General features: G+C 32.6%; 1 protein-coding gene and 1 non-coding gene across 3 annotated transcripts in view; both read right to left on the bottom strand.

Moving 5' to 3' along the window:
* Positions 1-15335, bottom strand: part of LOC106117276 (putative uncharacterized protein DDB_G0292292) — a 47702-nt gene that overhangs the window by 4744 nt on the left and 27623 nt on the right. The window lies entirely within an intron of this gene.
* On the bottom strand, positions 3665-3737 carry TRNAK-CUU (transfer RNA lysine (anticodon CUU)). Its single transcript has one exon. It is a non-coding gene; the product is annotated as a tRNA-Lys (tRNA).

Genomic DNA, 15335 nt, shown 5'->3' with positions numbered 1-15335 from the left:
AGACACGTTTAAAATTATATTCAAATTATCGTTGTGCATCAAAGCACACATCGTGTGGCGATAATAAATATTTTCTGCGTCAGATCAAAGTAAAATATAAATTATGCTAAAGGTCAACGGTTATGTAAATTTTAAGTACATAAAGTTATTGCATTAAATATACAATTAATACCAAAAATTACATATATAAATAGCTGTCGCCCGCGACTCTGTCCGCGCGGTATTAAAAAATAGATGTTGGCCGATTCTCAGACCTACTCAGTATGCTCACAAAATTTCATGAGAATCGGTCAAGCCGTTTCGAAGGAGTATGGGAACGAAAATTGTGACACGAGAATTTTATATATAAAACAAGAAACTTTTTATACGAGTTGATTAAAAACAAATTTGTTGAAAAATATTATTATAGCTTACATTTTATAACACCATATACTCGAACCCAATTCGTGCTATAGATTTTTAAAGCCCATTCAGATTAGTAAATATTTAATCGATATTCTTCAAAACAATCACATTTAAATCTGACTAATAAAAGTTAGAACATAACTTCACTCTATCAGCTCGGATTATAAACTGAAGTGTAAATATTTATCGTATATGTTATGTTTACATTTCACTATTATATATTTTTCCCGACCTTTGTACGCGAAGTCAGCGAACTGACTCCAATGTTTTTGTTTACATTTGAATATGTTGTTTAGAATGTGTGTCAATAATTAAATGTCACCTACTTCGTTTTACAATTGGACTTTGCACGTCGTTACGAAAATCATTCAAATATTTAAATTACTAATAAGTATAAAATATTATGCATGTTCAACAAATTCTTCATTTTTTTACACTTCTGATCCTAATTCATAAAGATAAAAATGCTTTTATAATTTATAATAAAGCTAGCTATCGCCCGCGACTCCGTTTGCGAGGAATTAAAAAAAGAACTTATAAGTAGCGTACGAGTCCTTCCAGACTACCTATTACATCTCTGTCAAATTTTGTCGCGATCCATGCATCCGTTCTGGAGTATTGTATCAAACATCCATCCATCCATACATTCCCATTGATATTAGTAAGATTAGATAATTCTTTTCTTGTTATAATTTCATACATTATTGGAAGATGAAATTTTACTGCAATCGAAGTATTAATCTTGGTAATAGGCTTCTGGCTGTCTTCTTTAGATAGACGTAAGATAATTGTGCAATTAGATTCCAGTCAGTATCAATAGCAGTGAGGCGTGAGCTACGCATGCCTGTCGTGGCTTTATCGCGTGGCAATGACCTACGCTTCCGCAGTTAAATTCATATTAAAGTAACAAATGTTATCGGTTAAATTATCATAACATTCAAAGAACGAAGAAAATAACCAGCACAAAAATACGTTTAAAATTAGTAACAACATTTTGAGAATAGATGGCGCTGACCCCACAGAGTGTGGAACAAACAGAGATGACCAAAATATTGGACGATTATTCTTAGATAAATTTGCATAAAAATGTTTTACGACCTTACGTATTTCATTAATGAAAGAAAACAGTGTTATATAATAGTTGGCAAGCAATTAATTAACTTATTAATGACTTTTGTAATCAAATTCCTAACTAATTTGATAAGATGAATGGATGTTGCGTATCCGTTTAATATATTCAATCGAATAGAATCGTGAAAGTTATTCCATTTCTTTTATGCAACTTTCGTCATAGGCGAAATTTCTATTCTACATCCATATCAGATTAATTTCAAATGATTTATTTTAACTTGAAAATACTTTATTTTAAAAAGGCCTTTTAAAATGAATGTAGCAACAGCAGTTTGAATGTAGCAACTTATCATTTGAAAATTAAGCTTATTTTAGGACTAGTTGAAGTACCAAAGTCTCATGTATAGATACTAAATAGTTAGCCACATTCTATCCCTTGACTTTACTTGTACAAGTCACCCACGCGTTCTATAAACATGTAGAAATTTACAACAATGCTACAGGGACAGTTCAACTGTACCTATATTTTGTGAATTCATTCGTGGGTGTTTTACCGTTGCATCTATAAAATATTGTGTTTTATACATTGTTTAGGGCCTTGTAGGCACATACCGTTAACATTGAATAAATCAAGACATATCTGTTGTTTTTTAACCATTGATTAGATAAAAAAATATGTTTGTCAAATAATAGTAGTTTAGAAGCGGAAGATTACTTTAGTAGAAATTGATATAATATTATGTTTTGTCTTTCATCAGTAGAATATCACTTTTGTATCTTATTTAAATCACTTACGCACTTTTTAGTAGCAATTAGTGGAGACTTTTATGTGTTCGCTGCATCAGTTAGTTTCATGCATATAATCCTAAAGAGTTAGCTTATACATATTAAAGTAATTGATAAAAAATAATACATTGTTCTTTACTTGGTAATTTCTGTAGTTGATGTTTGTAAACATATTTTAATTATGTAATCAAACTCAATAACAATGTGCGTTATTGATACGAGCGCGACCTTTATTAAATTGCTTTGGTGCGGAAATAACTGTCGATTGTCGTTTGTTTTTCCTATAGTAAGTAAAACATAATCTAGATATGAAGTTTATCATCTGATAAGCGTGAAAATTCCATCATTTTTCATTACAGTTACATCAATATTAAAAATGGGTTTATAGTATTTCTTAAGTAAGGTAATTTTACTTTTTAAATACATAAATAAAAAGACGAATGTTTATACGTCTCTTTTGTGCGTTGTTTCGTAAAATGGTCGTATTTGCATATTGTTACAGTCTGATTATTTTTGTTTATAGAGAGTAAAATGTAAGACAGAACAAGTATTAATATTCAGAGGAAATATTTCTCTATTTATTATGGTGTTACACAGGTGGAACAATTTATGCAGCAGCCAGTGTTATTACGTACTTTGATAATCTTCCTGCCCTATCTCTAAAGACTCTCAGTATGTACTCTTCCATACATATTTATGTGATTTCCAATGCAATCCATCAATACTGCTGCGAACTCTGTCGCTATTAAAAGTTTAATGCCGTCAATTCGACTCTTGGTTGATACACTTGGCTTAAGGTCAAAATAAACAACCTTGTTAAATCCTCCGATTGTTTTTGAAACGGACTTTGTCATAGACTTAAAGTGCTAGTAGGTTGTCAATAAGAATGAGGAAACATACAATTAGCAATTTTCATTTATTATTTTTGTCATTATTGTTTACTAATAAAACTTATCAAGTATTATGTTTTTAGTTTTAATTTCATCTTGCCTATTATAATTTACTATTAATTATAATTTATATTAAAACGGTTTTTGATATGTAGGATATTGAGAGAAAACAATATAATATGTAAATGTTATGATTTTTTTAACAATAATTATAATCGTGCGTAATGTCTCAATATAAATAAATAAATTGATCGCTCTGCGCGCAGCATTGCTCTATGCGAGCGAGCACGCTTTCTTTTCCTTATCTTAGACCTTGAATATTCACGGAACGAGACGCGGACGAGTTTTGCTTACGTATACAACTCGCACCAATAGAGCACGATAAACGATTTGTTATTTTAAAATATTGATTAAAAAATTTACTACTTAGTTAATTTAATTGAAACTTAATAAAATAAAAAAAAAAACAATAAAAACCATTCCATAAGTTCCTTTGAAAGTGGAAAAAGAATCGCCCAACGTGGGGCTCGAACCCACGACCCTGAGATTAAGAGTCTCATGCTCGACCGACTGAGCTAGCCGGGCTTGTGGCATCATAGATAAATAGTTGGTTTATTATGTCCTGTAAAGATCGACAAAATCTATAAAATTATTATTCAAATAATTTTTCAATGTAGGTTAAGAGTAATCAGAGAAATCAAGCTGTCACCTAACCTCAAATTGTTACAATTTTACTGTGAATTTAATTACTGTAGTAACTCGTGTATTTACCTGAAAATTTGAAGTACAGTTTCTACAGTACTAATAAGTCAAAAATCATTGATAATTAACTTGGGAATTCCTTGTTAGTACGTGTTCGAAGTATCACAGACAGGAAGACGTAAGTTTGTTGTAATATTGTTAGTATAGTTAGCGCGCCGGTGTAAATGGCGGGTAAAATGTTTGACATACGATGGCCATGACTGGCAAACCGATATTGTCCATCGGTAACACGGTTCCGTACGAAATATTTCTCATTTAAATTGCGTTTCCACTACCAAAATAAATAAACTAATTGAAAAATAAACTTGTATGTTATCAAACGTTATATATTTAACTAAACAAACCAAATTTTGAGTAAAAAATACCTTTCTAATATTATAAATGCAAAAGTTTGGATGTATGGATAGATATTGGTTAGAAAGTATCTCCAGAACTGTTCAACGGAATTCGCTGAAATTCTGCTGCGATATTGTGTTCGCCTGGTGTGATACTGATCCAACTCTGTCGCTTTTTGGGTTTTCATGGGTTTTCACTACACTTGAAATACATCGAGTCGTCCTTATCAATCTCTTTGAATCAAACAGAGATATCTATATTTCTTTGTACAGCAAATTCAGTTGTACCGCCTTATATCACCTTTCTTTTCAATTTGATTGAGATTTACCTTAATAATTTATTCATTTCTAAATAAAACTCAATGAATTTAATTAAAATAACTGTATAGCCGGTCAATGTTTCCGCTCCGTATAACGCGACCAATTTCGTTTTTCGACACAGACTCTAAAGAGTTGCATTAACCTCCTTTTACCAAACTAACCATAAACCAACTAAATAGTTTTAATTTTATAATTAAGATGCAATTAAGAACATAACAATGATATAAAAGAAATGTATTTCGGTCACAAATGTACGCAAAGAAGACTACGCTTGCCTTTTTCAAAACAAATTTTCTTAGAGAAGAAACTCGGGACTAATTAGACTCTTAGATATTCTAATAGGCAGTAAAATACTAAAGCAACTTAGTTAGGGATCGGTTAATGCAAAACGTTAATCTTGGCAACTAAATAAATCCTGAATAATCACTGTGAAACTATATTATCTTACTAAAATTGTGATATTTTAGATGGATTTATAAAAAGGTATCTTCAGTACGGCTTAACGGACCTTGCTGAAATTCTGCACAAATGTGGAACGTAGTCTGGACGAACATATAGGCTACTAATTAAGTTTATTTTAAACTCAACGCGGACAGAGTCGCGTGCGACAGTTAGTGGTGTATAAACAACACAATAGCGCTCATACTATTGTTAACGACTAAATATTGTTGGTCCCTTTGAAAGTAAATAAGTAACATTTATTGAGTTAAGGTCTGTTGGGGAACCCTAATATGAATATTGCATAGAAACGGATCAACGTTGCGACCGTGACCACTTCTTGCAATGCCCTCCCCCCACATGAGTCAGCGTGACGACATGCGGCAAGATCGGACGTGTCCTTTGTCGAGGTCGTTTCATGAAACAAGGAACTTTCTTAATGACCTGGCTACAACTGGCAGCTTAGGTCAGCTGTGTACAGAATTTTAACAAAGGTATTGTTATGTTATTACGAATACATACAGTAACTAAACCATCTTATTAATCCCTAGATCTACACATATATGTCGTCAAAAATTGAGGTAAGAACAACACTGTTCTTGTGTGAAAAAACTAACAAATATAACATCACGATAGATGGCGCTGTACAACAAACCAATAAATAAGTCTCTTAACATAGCAGTATCATGATATCTGTTTGATTTGAAGGCAATAAGGTGGATTTTTTTTTTACTTTTACAAGAACCTCAAAGACGACAATGTTGCAAATGACTGATTAATCAAATTTTTTACATCTCGAACAGTTACTCAAATACTGGAACGTTTTAAGAATAAAGAAAAGCTAAATAAACGCAATAAAGCATCCAATCAGCGATGTAACGAGGTTGCGTGACTTTACAACGGAGACGTGCCACAATAAACAAAATATGAAACGAAATTTCTCACAAAGACATCACGCTTTCTTAACTATATTGCATTTTCCCATGACGTAAAATATTTTCTTTATTATCTACATAAAGGAATCTTTGAGTAAGTGTTGACTAAGAATATTTATTTGTATTAGTAGGGGAGTCGAAGCGGGGATTTTTGGATTTACACGATCGTGGCATTACTGTAACCTATATATGTACATATATTAACGGAGAATTCTAAACGAAACTTTTACTATAACCTGCAACTTGAGACCTGCAGCGCCCACAAGGGGGCGTTATCGTCCACTTTGGGTAATACTGATATAGAGCCTTGCTTTTAAAGTATAACTTTCCGTAAATTATTTTAGCAATCATATTATCTTAGTAAAGTATGTCAAGTTTATAACCACTTATATTAATATGACCCCGTTAAAATAACTTCAGATGGCATCAGACATAATTTTGTTATTGTGACCTAACAAAAATACTACCAAAAATACAATGGTGCACACTAGCCGTGTTGAAACTTTAAATTCTACTTTATATACTGGTCTTTAAGATTCAAATTGGCTTGTATTTATTTTAAAGGTCGTCAAACGCGCCGGTTCACAGGCCAGTGAAAGCATGATTAATAATTTTGTCGGTCAGTGAAAACAAAATCGTACAGACTGACGGGCTCTGTGAACTAAGGTAACAAATACACTAGGATACATTTTGTGTTGTTTACCAGTGTGTCCTAGAGTTAATATTATTAAGTTCTCACGTCTTACAATCTTATTATGGTTATACGTTTGTAATCAGATTTTCATTGGGCTTCTAAAGTTGTAAACACATTGAACATAGCTCTTTACCTACTTTAATATATGACGCATTAAATTGGTTTATTTGGGATATATTTTAAACTGAAATGTTTGTTAGAATGTATGGGATGTTAGTTAGAAGTTCCAGAACGGTTGCATGAATCTGAAATTTTAGACTGAATACTTACTACTTCATTTTTAATTCCGAGAAGAAATTCAAACAAAGTTGTTGGAACGACCTATAATTTAATATTTTTGATAATACATCATACTACAGTGTGATAGCACCTTAATTTAATCTAGAAATTAGTCATTAGGTAACATTTTAGTCAAGGCCTAAAAGAAAGAGAGAAGTTAATTGAATTTTGATAGGAAAGATTTTCCGTTAAAAATGCTTCGATACTTTATTAATGGAAAAATAAATCAATCGAACCACAAAATTGTTAATTTCATAAAATTATAAAATTAAACGATCTCTTTTGTCAGTTGGATGAAAGATGTCGTTAGTTGCGAGATCTGCTACAAATATTTCATACATTCCTAATATATTTAGATAAAGTAACTTGCAAGTTATTTTTATTCTACGCGGGCGTAGTCGCGAATTAGTTATTAAATATATAAATCATGGTTATAGTAACATGACTAGGCTATGATAGCGTTAGAATACATTTTATAGAAGCGGTATTAGGGTCCATTGTAAGTGAAGGTCAAAGGTTTGTATGTCAGCGGATGAAAGTAGAAAAGGGCTTGAAGAATGTCGACAACCGATCGCTACGTGATCGTTGCGATGTGTTGTGTGTAAAGCGCTTTATTATGATAATCGTATGCTTAAGCCGGAAATTAAAGCTTTTCAATACTTTAGATATTTTTAATCTATAGTTTATTTATAAAGGCGACAGTAATAATTTCAAAGACAATTCTACATTTGTATTCGTGTGTTTTTAGTAATTTGGGCCTATATAATCATCATCAACTACATGTCCCCACCGAGGGTTAATTACCCTAAGTTTACGGTGATTAGGAAATAATCAACGACGCTGGCCAAGTGCGGGTTGGTTGACTTCACACATATCTTTGAATTTCTTCTCAGATATGTGCAGGTTGCATCACGATGATTTCCTTCACCGTAAGAAGGTCGGAATACATATGTAGATCGGAAATCGAAAAACACATTGCTACATGGCGGGATACGAACCCAGGATCTGCAGATTGCAAGTCAAGTGCCTGACCCCTGAGCCACCGACGCTCTCTATACGATTTAAATATATAAGATTAACTATCGTATCAAAGATGACTGGTTTCTTTAGACTTGTTTAAACAAGTATATGAAGTGACTTTACCAATGTTTGAAAGTTAAGGTCAAATATTTGATCCAATAAATTGTCAGCTTGTACAAACATCGCGACCAACTTTCACCTGTATTTTCGCGAGTGTATATCAAAAGTACAGTCGAGGACGTTAATTTCATAGTTAATTTAATAAATTCGAAAATATGTCCTAGCAGCACATACATGACAAAATATAAAGTTAATGTGATTGTCGATATTATAGTGGAAAGCGAATTTAATTGTTCGACTGGTACAGTCAGGGAATCTGACAGTGACAGTCCACCTTAATAGCTACAATCGTTTTATACGTATTGAGACGACGATACGGAAAAATAATCAGAAGAACGTGTTTTAAATGGGTTACGAAATACGGTTACGGTACACGGCAAATTTATTTCTATTATTATGCAGTCGTTTGCAATTCTATACTACCTAATTGGTTATTCGCAAGTTTGTCTCCTTACAAGGAACAAGGGAATTTTGTAAGTGGAACACTGCGGATATCCTCGACTGTACATCGAGTGTATTGATGAGTCACTGATCAACCTTGGAAAGCGAGATCAATGTCGATTAATGATATTGATCTGATTTCGTTTTGTTAATGATGGTGTACGATGTTTTCTTATTTAGTGAAAGTACAACAGATCACCAATAATTGTTATTAAACGTTAACTTTGTAATATAAATGATAGTAAGCACTTTCTCTTTTTAAACTTAATTGTTAAGTACCATTAGGCTTTATAACTATGGCAAACCTTTTAATCCAAAAGAACCTTTTCCTAGTTAACCGTAAATTGAGCGTACCAAAACTTATTCTAAAGGTATTGGTTATTCAAAGAAGCCTTTTAAAACCAGTTAAGGTCCGATTGGGTCATTGTAATGTCGGGACACACGCCGCTTATATAAAATTATTATAGAGGGAAAGATTTGTCTTCTATCTATAATATAAAAATGAATCAAAAAATGTGTTGGTAAGCGCATAACTCAACAACGCCTGGACCAATTTAGCCAATTTTTTTTTAAAATATACGTTGAAGTTTAAATATGGTTTTTACGGCGAGAAAAACTAGAATAATTGCCGGGAACTATTTTTTTTTCACATCACGCGGACGGAGTCGCGAGCGACAGATAGTATATAGTATATAAAACATGAAGTACTAACCGTGTATTTCTGAGACCAGAATCCCTGTTTATAACATATCGACAAAGATAATAATATGTTTTAACGGGGATTTTTTTCTCAGAAACCTAGAATAGGAAGCGTTTAATGATTTTAATTCATGGTTAATCTATATCACGTTAACATACAAAAAATTATAGGTTAATAACACCGAGTGAAAAGCCGTTATTACATCAATGAGTGATCTATGTTATGTCAGACTAGAAACAAACAAAAACGTCTCTGGGGCATATAGCGTACATCGTTAAGATGATGTTATTAAAGGCATTGATACACGAGCAAAGATCAATCGCTACACTATCAATCTAGATACTATATAGTCGTTAAAGATTAATATCATGCTGGAAAACTGTTAGGTATAGATGTTTTCATATATCTTGGCTGCTCTTAACTTTGTCGCTGCGCAGAACACAATGTTAGGTGTAACAAGGTCTAGGGGTAGGGCAATGCGCAGCGCGCCGCCTCTGAGCAGCCAATTTATTTGAAAAGAGTTATAACAATACATACAACTCAAAAATATCAATACTCGTAGGCAATCTTCAGAAAGAATAATTTTAACCTTTTTTTTTTTTATAGTCAGGAAATGCATTTACGCACGCCTACGCCGGGCGGTGCAATGGCGTAGGGAGTGTGGGACTCGCCGGCCACAGAAGGTGACCAGAATACAACTGAATAATTTTAATCTAAGCTAGCATCCGAAACCAAACTTTCTTTATTTTGATTATGGTTATTTTCGTTCCATAATTTTGTTCTTTAATGCTGACTGACATTAAACGAGGAGTTTAGTTTAATTCAGAATCTATGAATGAAGTATTATCTTATTACTTTCAATGTGATTTCGTGAGCCACGTTACTTCCTCATTTCTTTTGTTGGCCACAATTCGCTCTATATTTTTATTACAACTTTCGTAGTCGTGTCTTTATGATATCGTTATGCAATAGGTGGTAATGTTATGACGTTAACGAACATAGGACAGGGAACTGACCGTTTCATTGTGTGAATTATTGATGGCTACACTGTCGTGTATAACAATGACTGTTTCCTTTTTCGTGTTATATTCATGTTGCCGCGAAAGTTTTTCAAACTATGCTAATATTATAAAGCGGAAGAGTATGTTTAAACGCGCTTATCTCAGGAACAATTATTTTGTTATTGGACTATCCATTTATAGAGGAAGGTTTTGAACTATATAACATTACGCTATGATCAATAGTTTTTTTTTAAATCGCGCGCGGATGGCGACAGCTAGTGTAGTATATAATGATGGTGACGAGATTTCTTTCCCGCGTAACGATTTTTATATACGTTAACTACAAGAGAAAATGAAGCCATATTGCATTGTAAATTTTCTTGCATATGTCATAATGTGCTATGAATTAATTTATTACAGTATTTTGTTTGACATGTTTTTGTAAGGTGTAGTATAATGACATACAGATTATCTTGTTTTTTTTTAAATAGTTTGTGTTAACGTTCTAAAAAGGATTTATTCGATATTCGTAATTGTGAGAAAAACTATCAATGAATTCCATTCAACATGAATGCACAGGAATTTTAATGAAATCTAGTCGTGGTTGGTGTAAAAACAAAAGGTCATAGTGACACGCGTGCTTATAAAGTGGAACCAACATTGCTTAGTGTTGTGTTTTGTACCTAAGTAAAAACGTAAGCGCGTGGCCGTTGTTATAGAATTTTAATCGTTGCTAAGCGATGGAAATGACAACATAACGTTAAGGGTAAGGGCAAACGCTGTTAAAAATCTAGATATTTTATCGGATAAACTTAACTAGCTATATAGCATATTAATTAGGCATTTGGTACTACTTAGTGTTGAAAATAAGTGTCTGTGTGTATCAAACAAGCAATAAAGCGTAACATAATTATTCATTTTTTCCCGTGAAATTAAGTTACATTTACAAATATACTTTAATAGCTGTCGCCCGCGACTCCGTCCGCGTGGATATATAAAAAACTTAATTAGTGTAGCCCACCCATCCATCCATCCACATCACATCTATCTAAACATTCGCATTTATAATATTAGTAAGAAAAAAATGAATAAATAGTATCCTATGTCCGTCTCCTGGCTCTAAGCTACCTCCTCACCAATTTTCAGCCCTATCGGTAAAGGCGATCTTGAGTTATAAATAGTGTAACTAACACGACTTTCTTTTATATATAATACTAGCGGACCCGACAGACGTTGTCCTGTCTACACGTCTTTAATTTGAATAAATTAATATGAAGTTAATATTTGATGAAAATTTTGAATCTAAACCATTCCCAGATCCCCTTGAACACACAAAAAAAATTTCATCAAAATCGGTCCAGTCGTTTGAGAGAAGTTCAGTGGTATACACACTCACAGAAGAATTGTATATATAAAGATATAGATTTAGTAAATTATTTCTAACATATCCTTGTATTTGCGATGTATTAATTTAAATAGACATTCAAAATACCTATATTGTACATTATATACTTGGCATTGTTTACGTACTACGTATATTTAGCGTGTATCAGGAGCAGTCGACCGTACAGTTGATAAGTGTTATCAACAAACGGAAAAACTAAATTAAACAACCGCTACTCGCCGCGTCGGACCGAAACTAGTACAAAACATTAATTCAAAAACTTGTGTCAATATCAGTAATTATAGAATTGTAAATAACGTTGTTTATAGAAATAACAAAAAATGTCTTAAAAGCACTAATAAGGATCGACCATGCGGTCTTTCCTGCACAGCGTTCGAGTCCTGCAATCATTTTGTGGATAACTATCAAAGCGTCGGTAGCTCAGGGGTCAAGCACTTGACTTGCAATCTGCAGGTCCTGGGTTCGAATCCCGCCATGTACCAATGTGTTTTTCGATTTCCGATTTACATATGTACATTTATCTGACGTTCTTACGGTGAAGGAAAACATCGTGATGCAACCTGCACATATCTGAGAAGAAATAGAAAGATATGTGTGAAGTCAACCAACCCGCACTTGGCCAGCGTGGTTGTCTATGGCCTAATCACCTTTAACTTAGGGTAGGCTCTGAGTCCTTCGGTGGGGACGTATAGTGAGCTGATGATGATGAACTATCAATGCACAAGTTTAGTTGGGATTTTGTAAATGCCTTTACATAATAGGTTTTTTTTTTCATTAAAGTATATGTCATTGTGTTAACATTAGCAAAACTCACAAGGTTCGTTACACCGCGCGACCTGACAGAAATTAAGTACAAAGATAAGATATCGTTGACATGTAGATAAAACAAAATCGATATTATAATTTTACCCGCATTAGATTGACATTGGTTTCAGATAAGGTATAAGGTATATGCAATTGCGTATGTCTATAGGCAACGATCACTTCACTATTTCAACGATTACATGTGGCCGCTCGCTCGTTTGCCGCCTTCTAATATATAATAAAAAAAGGTAACACAAGCTGTAATCCGCGACTTCGTCTGCATATTAGTGAAATGTGCTTTATTTCTGACTATTCTATCTATCTCTATTAATTTCATCCAGATCAAACCAGTGGTTATGGAATTACGTAGTAAGAAATATCAAAATCATCCAACCTTTGGTATTATATTAGTAAGATTTTTTATTATTAAAATAAAAAGAAATTATAAACTAACTGATATTAACGCACATCCCAAAATATCGAAGTTACAGATCTTATAATATAAATGCGAATGTTTAGATGGATGTTTCTGGAACGTCTTAACGGGTCACGATGCAATTTAAGATGCAAGGTGGGGTGAAAAACATAGTCTAGTACACATAGGCTAGTTATTAATTTCAATAATTTTGAAAATAAAATCTACGGATTAATGTATCGGCACAACCCAATGGCCTTTACTATGCATTACTGAATCAATAATTTAAAGTTTGCTTTATTGACGTGGATTACTGTTGTAACGGTGTTTGAATTATAAATTTGCATATTTTCTTTGTTAAAAACGAGGATGACTTGCGGTTTCGTAATTACAATTGCTAAGTTGATGCGTTAAGTTTACTGTTTTTAGCGTTTTAGCTTTCCTGTATACGTGTTTTTACAAACAAAGAATGAATAATTTTATATTTTAGATGCATACGGAAAAATAAACAAATATTATAGTTTTTCCTTTTCCTGTATAAATAGACGTTGTTTCTAGATATTGTTATTTTATGTAGTCATAATAAATGGAATTAATAAATAAATCTGTTATAGGGTTGGCAATAACTAAAACGCCATATATAATTAAAATCTCCCTACAATAGTTTGCGTAAAAGTTTTTAACACATAAGTCTACGTGTCTTGCGTAAAATATCAACATCTTTTGATCTCAGATGTTTGATATAGTGGGGTTTTACGCACGATGGTTAAAAATGATAGAGAATTAACGCGGGTAAAGTAGTCACGTTCAATGACGGTATCCCATCTTTATACTGCATTCAAACGCGATTGTACAGTCGCCGTCAAATATATAGTAGCGAACAAGGTGCCTAAATAAAAAACTAAAACACATCGGAACAACTTAAATTGTCAATAAATTCTATACACTACAAGTTACCCTTAATATCTGAACATTCATTAATACCGATGCTTGTAAATAATTTCTAAACACAACGAATCCGGATTATGTATTAAGATCGCGAGCTTTGGATTCTGACTGACTAGAAATAAAACTGTACTTATAAAGTAAACTAAAAAAACGAAAAAACTTCGTCAGCGTACAATTGCTGACTATGCAGCTTTTTCGTAATAGCTAGGGTTATAACACAACGAACCACAACGAAAAATATCTTGTACGCTACGATATATCTGACGGCGACTGTACTTAGCCGTTAACGTAATATGAAAAACAAAATTGTATAATTTTTAGGTTTAAGATAAAAAATTATTATAAATGTAATTTTATACCTTTCGATGAGGGACGAAAGTGAATAATCATGTCAAAGAAACTCTTTTAAATCCGCTTTTGACTTTCAAACGAAGTCATATAAACAAAAGGAATACATACAAGTCGTAACAATATCAATGCTAATAAGATATAGTTAAGTATAAGCTTAGTAACATGCATATAACAGACAGATGACTTGTTAAGTAACTCGTTAATCCTAATTTCTTTTGTGTGATGTTTGCAACTGTCACTTCAGATGTGTTAACCGTAGTTGTTCACTGCCGCAACTCATGAATAAAATCATATATGCATGCTCATTTAGAATAGACACAAGTAAAAAGGATAGACAGGTAACCATAGTTTCTTTAAACAAAAACATTTGAGTAATAAATTAGGATTGACGCAAGGACAATTTCATCTCAATGGATCAGAATATCTTTTAAAAAATAATAATATTTAAAATCATTGAAAAGACCTTACTTTAGGAATGTAAATATGGCCATTGGATTTTATTATTTATTATGAATTAAGGTCAAAAGTATTGTACTATATTTTGATATTAATATAACCTTTTTATATATCATGATGGTGTAATTACCAATTGTCGATCGATTCTCTCTTTGTTTTATATCTTACTAATATTATAATTTTTATAAAATTACAATAATTTCAATGAAAATATAATACAACTCATAAGCCGTCGATTGTCTTTTATTTTAACACTATCAGTCGCCCGCTACTTCATCCGCGCGTAATTAATAAAAAATATAATAGCCTATGTGGTCTTCCAGACTATGTTCTGTATGTATGCCAAAGTTCATCTAGATCCGTTCAGCCGTTATGTAAATACCTTCAAACGAACATCCATCCAAACATTCGCATTTATAATATCGGTAAGATTAAGTTCTTTAAAAATACCGTAAAATAAGTTATTTATCCAACTTATAAACAAATAACATTAAATCAAAATAAGATAAAATAGAAATATATTTACATGTTTCGTATAGAAATTCAATATATAAAAGTGTGACTTGCTGTATGTCTGTTCGGTATGCATATTGCACCGTTATTATCGTATTTCGTTTCGTACGGCCAACGAGGTTAATGATTTTCCGTTATACTTTTACGTCGATCGTTTTAAGCGATGAATTTCGAATGGAAACATTTTATTCGTGTAAACGTAGCAATAATATGTTACATTATACTCGGGACAAGACCACACACAA

This window comes from Papilio xuthus, unplaced genomic scaffold (assembly GCF_000836235.2).
Source record: "Papilio xuthus unplaced genomic scaffold, Pxut_1.1 DF827680.1, whole genome shotgun sequence".
In the NCBI taxonomy this organism is placed as follows: domain Eukaryota; kingdom Metazoa; phylum Arthropoda; class Insecta; order Lepidoptera; family Papilionidae; genus Papilio; species Papilio xuthus.
The sequence above is the reverse complement of the archived record's forward strand: the minus strand, read 5'-3'. Positions and strand labels throughout refer to the sequence as shown.